The 8,753-nt window shown below is 34.8% G+C and overlaps 1 protein-coding gene across 2 annotated transcripts in view; it reads left to right on the top strand.

Annotated features, from left to right (window-relative positions):
- LRRTM4 (leucine rich repeat transmembrane neuronal 4) overlaps nucleotides 1-8,753 on the top strand; it is a 714,892-nt gene that overhangs the window by 568,070 nt on the left and 138,069 nt on the right. The window lies entirely within an intron of this gene.

Raw genomic sequence — 8,753 nt, forward strand, 5'->3', positions numbered from 1 at the left:
AAGTCTTCTCCAGGTTCTGAAATAAATTACTAAAACCTCAATGTCATTCTTTTACACAAGTGCAAAACATCCAGAATTCTATAGGAAACTAAACCATTATTTCAAAAACCAAGTATTCATGCCTAAAGATTATAAAATGGGTGTCTATAGTCTAAAACTGTGCTGAAGAACTCAGTGTTGTGGAAGGAACTTCTGGAAAGCTCGGATTTAAAGCCCCTTATCTGAGACTAACAGAAGGTTACATCGAAGTTTATCCTTTTGAGGAAAAATATTTTATTTCTATAGAAAGGAAGAGAAGAGAGGAAAATGTGGAATGGCTACACATTAACCATTTCCATCAAGACTACAATGTTGTAAATGTCTCCTGTGAAGTCATTTTTATTATCTGTAGGTGCCAGAAAAGGATCCTGCATTGTTTTTTTGAAAGAGCTATGGGGCAAAATCTCACTGGAAAAATATCTAATTGGAATTCAAATTGAACATTCAGTATATTTGTAGAGAGTTCATTATGTAAAACACAGGGTTAGGTTAGTGGAAATAAATAATATTTCAAGAAAATATAAAGAAGTAAAAGATGAGAATTTTTAGAATTGTAGCAACAAAGATATTGTAGTTATTGCATTACTTAGAACTGGACAGAGGGCTGGGAAAAGACGGGATAAGAAACAGACTTTCTGTCATATCGATATTCAGTCTAAGACTGAAGTCTTATCTGAATATATATATATATACATATATATATATGTATATATATATATATTTTAGCCTTCAAACTTCACTTATATGCCATGGTATGCTTTGGATACTGAGTCACTTAAGATCCATTTAGTGGGACCAAAGAGAATAGCCAAATAAAATAACTTTAAAACGATTTCCTAATATATTTCACATAGCAAGGCATTCACAGGAAGGTGGTTCAGAGATGGTAAATTGGAAGTTCAAAAACGTCAGGTCCTTATCAGCATCTACAATTCTCTCAGCAGTCCCTTTAGAGTCATAGGATGGACACTGTAGCTCCAAACATATGCCTTCACCCAGCCATGTTCAAAGTTCAAAGGATTAACTCAGGAGGTGCCGGTGCTCAAACCCTGCATGTTATCAAGAAAGGTTTGCCTTCAGGACTGGCCTTTGGCCAGTTCTTGGGAGGTGAACTCTGAGCTCTTGGAATATTCTGGCTGATTTAAAAAAATATTTTGTGTTTTGTTTTGTATCCCTGGGTCCTTGGGCTGTGAGGTCATCACATTTTTTTCTTTTTTTTTCTTTTATTATGTTATGTTAGTCACCATACATTACATCATTAGTTTTTGATGTAGTGTTATGATTCATTGTTTGTGTATAACACCATAGCACATACCCTCCCCAATGTCTATCACCCAGCCACCCCATCCCTCCCACCCCCCACCACTCCAGCAACCCTTAGTTTGTTTCCTGAGATTAAGAATTCCTCATGTGAGTGAGATCATATGATACATGTCTTTCTCTGATTGACTTATTTCGCTCAGCATAATACCCTCCAGTTCCATCCACATTGTTGCAAATGGCAAGATTTCATTCCTTTTGATGGCTGCATAATATTCCATTGTATATATATACCACATCTTCTTTATCCATTCGTCTGTCGATGGACATCTTGGCTCTTTCCATAGTTTGGCTATTGTGGACATTGCTGCTATAAACATCAGGGTACATGTACCCCTTCGGATCCCTACATTTGTATCTTTGGGGTAAATACCTGGTAGTGCAATTGCTGGGTCATACGATAGCTCTATTTTCAACTTTTTGAGGAACCTCCATACTGTTTTCCAGGGTGGCTGCGCCAGTTTGCATTCCCACCAACAGTGTAGGAGGGTTCCCCTTTCTTCGCATCCCCGCCAACATCTGTCGTTTCCTGACTTGTTAACTTTGATCGGACAGTTTGTAATGTGGTTCATGGTGAATGATTGGTTTTGCTCTGAGAGGTTGCAGTCTGATGCGTGCATATGTGCATATGTGACTGATCACCCCCCAGGCCCCCACTCAAAAGAAACATGGACATGAAGGCTCCGGTGAGCTGCCCTCATTGGCAGCACTTTGTATGTGTGCTGTCCATTGTTGCTGGAAGAGTTCAGCATATCAGTGTGACTCCACTGGGAAAGGACACCTCGAAGCTTAGACCCGTTTTCTCCTGAATTTCACCATAAGCACCTTCCTCTTTGCTGATTTTAATCTATATCCTTTTGCTGTAATAAACCATTGCCCTGAGGATAACAGCTTTTCTGAGTCCTGGGAGTCCTTTCAGTGAATGGTTGAGCCTGAGGATGGTCTTAGGGCCCCCCAGCAAAGTTAATGTCAGGAGTGGGAGGCAAAGAGGGCACTGTTGTCATTCATGTCTCTTATTATCACAGAGGGAAAGCTTTTCCAGAATTCCCCCTGAATACTTCTTAATTTTCACTGGTGAGAACCAGGGCATAGGGCCTTTCCTAGCAGCAACTAAGGCTAAATTAAGTGCATGGTAGTTTTAGCCCCTGTCATGTAAGGTAGGCTGTTATTAAGGAAAATGGGACAAGCAAATGGCTGTGAACCAGACCACCAAGAGTGGTGACACTGAGGATTTCTGTTTCCTCTATGTTTTTACATCCTCCCCTTCTCTTTTTATGGCCAATCTCATTTATTCCACTTACGCTTTTGAATGGGGACAAGCCTACATGTCCTACACTTGCATGGTTTATATGATAGGCCAAATATATTCCTAGAAGAAAAGTTAAACTGATGGACACATGAGACATAAAGGTGAATTTATGAATTATGTTAAGAAATTTAACCCAAGTTGGTACATAGCTGTACACAGGAGATTTAGTCTAAATCTGAACTGACAGAAAGAAACCACAATATTATCATTTGACTGCACCTCAAGTAAAAAAAAACTTTAGCATTAAATGAAATTTCAAAACATAGTATTTATTTGCTGCAAGTTTGTTGCTCTTTTGTGATTTTAATGGTTAATACAGCACTTGCAAAACTTGCATAAAAGGAGGACAGGCATTTTTCATGAAAGTATATTTCTTATACATTGGTGTGTTAGTACAGTGTTTAGGTATTCTTGTTTTGTTAACATACCATTGTTATTGTTTTGTGAAAAGATGATACGTGAAGGATTAATCCTGGAAAACCAGCTAATACCTTAAAATATCAAATGGTGTGTTCAGCCCTCTTCTCTGCTCCCAAAGTAAAAAGATTCTGTTCTTCCTGTTATCATCAAGATTGCAAGCTAAGTACCAGGCAGAGGAGACACAGAAGCACATTTTCCCTCTGAGTACACTTTTACCAATACAAAAATGAGGGGAGTAGGGGGCACTAGACAAGATGATACAGGTAGAGAAGAGTAAAAATAGAAAGAGGAAATGAGAATCAGTGTGTATCTTCCCGCTACTCTGCCACAGGCAGAGTATGATCGGGAGATGAGAATGGAGAATGGGAGGGACCATTAGGGATTTGATTGGGATTGACATAAACTGGAAGGAGAGTAAATTTGGGGCTCAATTTTATCATCTTGATATATGGTACTCAGCAGGCTTGCAGAGAAGGGCACATGTTGATATATGCACAGTAAGGAACTCCAGTTTTCCATGGAGGGAAATGGCCTGGAAAAAGATCCAACAGTTTTGGGTGACACCGAGAGAAACACAGAGCTTAAGAAAGGGAGTTAGTACATCCAACAGTGATGCATAATGCGTGTAACTCTGGTTAGAAACACAGACACTGTTTTTCAAAAATGACAGTGCTATGAAACCCAGTGAAAAAAATGAAAAAAATATTTGAATTGAAAGGATTTGGGAAAGAGCTCTGGGAATTTAATGTACCAAGGGTCAGCAGACTATGGCCCTTATGCAAAATCAAAACTGCTCCTGGTTTTGTAAATAAAGATTTAATGGAATATAGCCTTGTTCATATATTTAAATATTGTCTGTGGCTACTTTAATGTTATAGTGGCAGAGTTGAGTTGTTGCAACAAAGATTATATGACCCACAGAGTTTAAAATATTTATTCCCTGACCTTTTATAGAAAAAGTTGTCCAACCTCTGGTTGACACCAAAAAGGATATTAACAAAGGGCACCTGTGTATTATACATCCCAATAAACAACATGGGCACAGTCTTTCATATACTATAAATATCTTGCTGTAGAGTTATAGTCAACCCAGGGAAGAAAATAAGGGAATGTGAATATGGGTCTTTTATTTGAAATGTGATAGGTTTATAAATGTTATCTTAGCTGGGATTATCTGCATTTAATTTACCTGGGAATAAGTAGATGAATCTGCCTGCTAAGAAGCAAGCTAGGGTTCCAAGTCAGATATTAAACTCAATTCTAGAAACATAGTTGCATTTTTGCACATCTGAGTTTTGAGGGCCTAGAATAGCAGGTCATGATATTTTACATCAAAATACCATGGATCTAAAATTAGTGGGAGTGGGGCACTTACGCGGAGCAGTCAGTTAAGCATCTGACTCTTAGTTTTGGCTCTCATGGGGCCTCACAGAGTTGTGAGATGAAGACCTGCATCAAGCTCCATGCTCAGAACAGACTGCTTGAGTTTTACTCTCCCTCTCCTTCTGCCCCCACCCCCTGCTCTCTCTCTCTCATAAATAAATAAATCTTTAAAAGAAATTAGTGGGGACATAGTGACTTTAACACTTCAATTGGACACTAGTACCTTTCAAGTGTATCTCAAATTTCAACGAGAACTTATGTATATTTTTTAAACTTGGATACAACTAGATGCTAGTAATTTTTCATTAATTTTGACTAACATGAGTATTTTTTTAACCTGTAATCATATAACTCTAACATTTCTCTGGTTAATTATCATAATTCCTCTATTTTATTCTCTCCTCTGGAATTTATAGCCTACATATATTTTATCTTCAGCATCTGTTCTACATATCACTTTTTTCTTTTTATCACTTCCAAATCTCTTTATTCTTCTGATTGCTGAGAAAATTTCTCTGTCCTCAAATGCACTGATTCTGTTTTCTCCAGTTACAAATCTGTGACTTACAACCAGATTACCTTTAAAAATTCAAGGATTACCTTTTTATTTTCCAATAAACATTTTCTCAGTGAGATTTATTTCTCATTGTTTAATAATTGCTCTATTTCATAGTAATAGTGTGTTATTGTATCTTGGTGAGATATTTTACAGTTTTCTTCAGTTTTTATAATAACTTTTTAAATAAAATGACAAATACGGTAGTTCCTTGAAATTTTTTCATATATATATGTATATGAAAATATATATATATTCCTTTTACTTAGTCCCTCAAAGAGAACATTTTTCTGATCTACTATATCTTAAACAGGTAGAGTTGGCTGGGATGGTTTCAATCAGGCATGACATGAGTTGCTTTGGTGACTTCTTTGTGTTCTGAATATAGAAGAATCAAAAATACATGAATCAAATTTACTTAAGTGAAGGAGGTAAATGTATCCAACTACCTTCATTTTAACTTTCACCTCTAGTAAAATGTCAGAGGTCTAAGCTTTCAGAGCAAGAGAAAGGTAGTACAGCTTGAGATAGAGGGAGAAAATGATCTTTGCCTCTCCATTAAAAATAGATCTTGCCAATTTATCTGGGGCACTGTCCCCTGTTAACAGAAACACAACTCTAACCAGAACAATCTTCAAGGCAGAAGTCTGCCTTAATTGTTAGGGCTGAATCCCACTTTGAGATCATTTCATTTACTTGATGGACTATCCGTGAAGGCTCTAACCCATCACCTACTTGTTCTTTCCTCTGGTGACTCTTCCTCCAATCAGGATGTCTTCACCCAGCTTGCTCTCAGGGTCCACCCCCTATTCCCAAAGCAAGTATTTTCTTGTGTATGGTAAATCACCAACTGATTGTCCTTTCCTTCCCTTTGGTCTAATTTTGAATTTTTTGAGAGATTTATAAAATTTTTTGTTGTTTGGATAATACTCTTTCCTAGATCCAGCATCAGTTCTTATTTCTTGATACATTTTATTGGGTATTTGGAAAATGGATTTCTTCAGCTTCAGTATTAAGCCCAGGTGAAGAGAGGCTTTTAACATCAATGAAAAAGGGCATCGTTTAATTTTTATTTCATATGCATAAGATACCTGAAATTTCCTTTCTACGTCTAGTAAACTGAAGTTAGTCTGTGATTTATAATCTTTGTTGTTAATTAATATGTAACTATAGCCAGAATTTAATAAAGAATTGTAATGGTGAGCAACAAAATTAGTTAATCTTGGAAATTAATCTAAGTTTTGGTATTAAACAAATAAAAGTTTGTTAAAAATTATAGAAATAGAATTAAATAAAATGAAACATACTAATTTAAAATTTCAATTTAAGGTTGTTTTAAAAATAAATAGAACTGGAACACTACATCAAAAACTAATGATGGAATGTATGGTGATTAACATAACATAATAAAATTAAATTAAAAAAAAAAAAAATACCACTACAAAAAATGGTGGCATGGGAATTTAAGTCTATCTAAACCCATAGCCCATCCTCCACGTAACACCCACTGTCTCTGTAATAGTGTTAACCAGGTAATAATGTCAGACAGAGGGGTAGAAAATAAAATTAAAAGAACAAAATGCCTTTGTTGCCTGAGGATAAGATTAAAAAGTACTAACTCTAATTGTCCCACAAACACTTCAGCAGTTTTTCTAATTAATCTCTTTAAGATATTTGGAAGAAATGCCAAACTCTAACCCATCTGTCAGATCATTTCTTCATGGAGGTTAATAACATGGTTAAATACATGTTTACAGAGAAATAGCTCCAAACACTGAACACAGTGTGGGCTTTCCTGTGGGCTTGAATTTGAATTCTGAATCTATCACTCAATTTGGGTAATTCCTTTAACCTTGATGAAGTTTTTTCTTCATCTTTAAAATTGGAATATTGAAGCCAACCTCAAATGGTTGTGTTGAAAACCAAATGAAATAAAACACTTTGAGAAGGTTGTGCAGGAATGCCTGGAACACAAATAATATCTTCCATCGAAATATTTAGTAATACCTACTGAGCTGTACGTAATTTTTAACCTCATATTATTCAATTGGATATAGAAACCTTGCTATTTATCCTGATGATTTTTTATTAAATCTTCTTGATATTTACTTGATATGTATTCCTTATAAAAAGTCATTCAAAAAACAAAAACAAAATAAATAGAACTTTGTTGGGTCAGAACAGAGAGAATGAATGACTTTTTATTCAAACACACTGCTCATTTTTTCAAGTGGACAAGAATGTGAAATAAGATCTTTAATAATATATTTAATAATCATGATTTAATTGGCATTCAATTTAAATTTACTGTATGAACAGAAAATACCCACTAGTTCAAATGATCATTGAAGCTTTAGAAAAACAATTATACTCCAGGTCATGAAGTGTAACTGAAATAATTCCACATATAAAGAAAAAGTAGAGGGAATACAGTATATATTTGTTATTCACAATGCAAATCAGAGAATAGACTAAAGAAAAAGAAATCAAACCTCTTGCAAATGAAATGAATTTGAAAATGACATAGCCACATGGTATTGATGAATCACTAAACTCTACCCTGAACCTAATAATACACTATATGTTAACTAACTTTAATTGAAATCAAAAAATGACATAGCCACAGATAGGAAGGAAATTAAAGTAATTAAATAATTATAAATTCAATTTTATGGTGATAGACGTTGGGGAGGGTATGTGCTATGGTGAGCGCTGTGAATTGTATAAGACTGTTGAATTACAGACCTGTACCTCTGAAACAAATAATATATTATATGTTAAAAAAAAAAAAAAAGATGGCAGGAAGGGAAGAATGAAGGGGGGGAAATCGGAGGAGGAGACGAACTATGAGAGACTATGGACTCTGAGAAACAAACTGAGGGTTCTAGAGGGGAGGGGTTGGGGGGATGGGCTAGCCTGGTGATGGGTATTAAAGAGGGCATGTATTGCATGGAGCACTGGGTGTTATACACAAACAATGAATCATGGAACACTACATCAAAAACTAATGATGTAATGTATGGTGATTAACATAACATAATTAAAAAATACTAAAAAAAAGTTAACATAAAAAAATATAAAAGATGGTGTTTTAGGGAAATATTAACTAAGATAAACAACAAAAACAAAATAGAAAACATGACTAGAATAGAAACTTGAAAAAAAAAAAAAAGATTTACTGGTACCCAAGAATGCAACCACTGAAAGGTAGTTTAATGAATAAATACATTACACCTTTACTCTATAAAATATTACTGACCAGAAGTAAAACCTGGAAGCTTCATATTTTTTCATAAAACTCTATCATAACCTTATTCCAAAATATTCCAAAAATAGCGTACTAAAATTAAAACTACAGACACTACAGAATATTCCTCAGTTGGGGGTATAGATTTAAAAGTGAACCTAATAAACAAAAATGTGAATGCAACATTTCAACTATGTGGTTAGAGAATAAAGTGCTATGACTAAGTGTGTTTTATTCTGTGGATGAATAAATGATTCAATAGTATTAAATATATTAATATAAATAAGATCAAAAACAAAAACCACACAATCATGAAAATCCTTAAAGAACTGTGAATACAAGTATACCTTTTTAATATTAAAAAACTCTATTTTTAACAATATTTAAACATAGTGGCAAAATTCTAGAATGTGCTCTAAAATAAAGAAGTAAGTCTTCTATCACCATTATTCTTTTACATATTTTCTAATACTTCTAAT

This window comes from Phoca vitulina, unplaced genomic scaffold, assembly GCF_004348235.1.
Source record: "Phoca vitulina isolate PV1807 unplaced genomic scaffold, GSC_HSeal_1.0 scaffold12, whole genome shotgun sequence".
Lineage (NCBI taxonomy): Eukaryota > Metazoa > Chordata > Mammalia > Carnivora > Phocidae > Phoca > Phoca vitulina.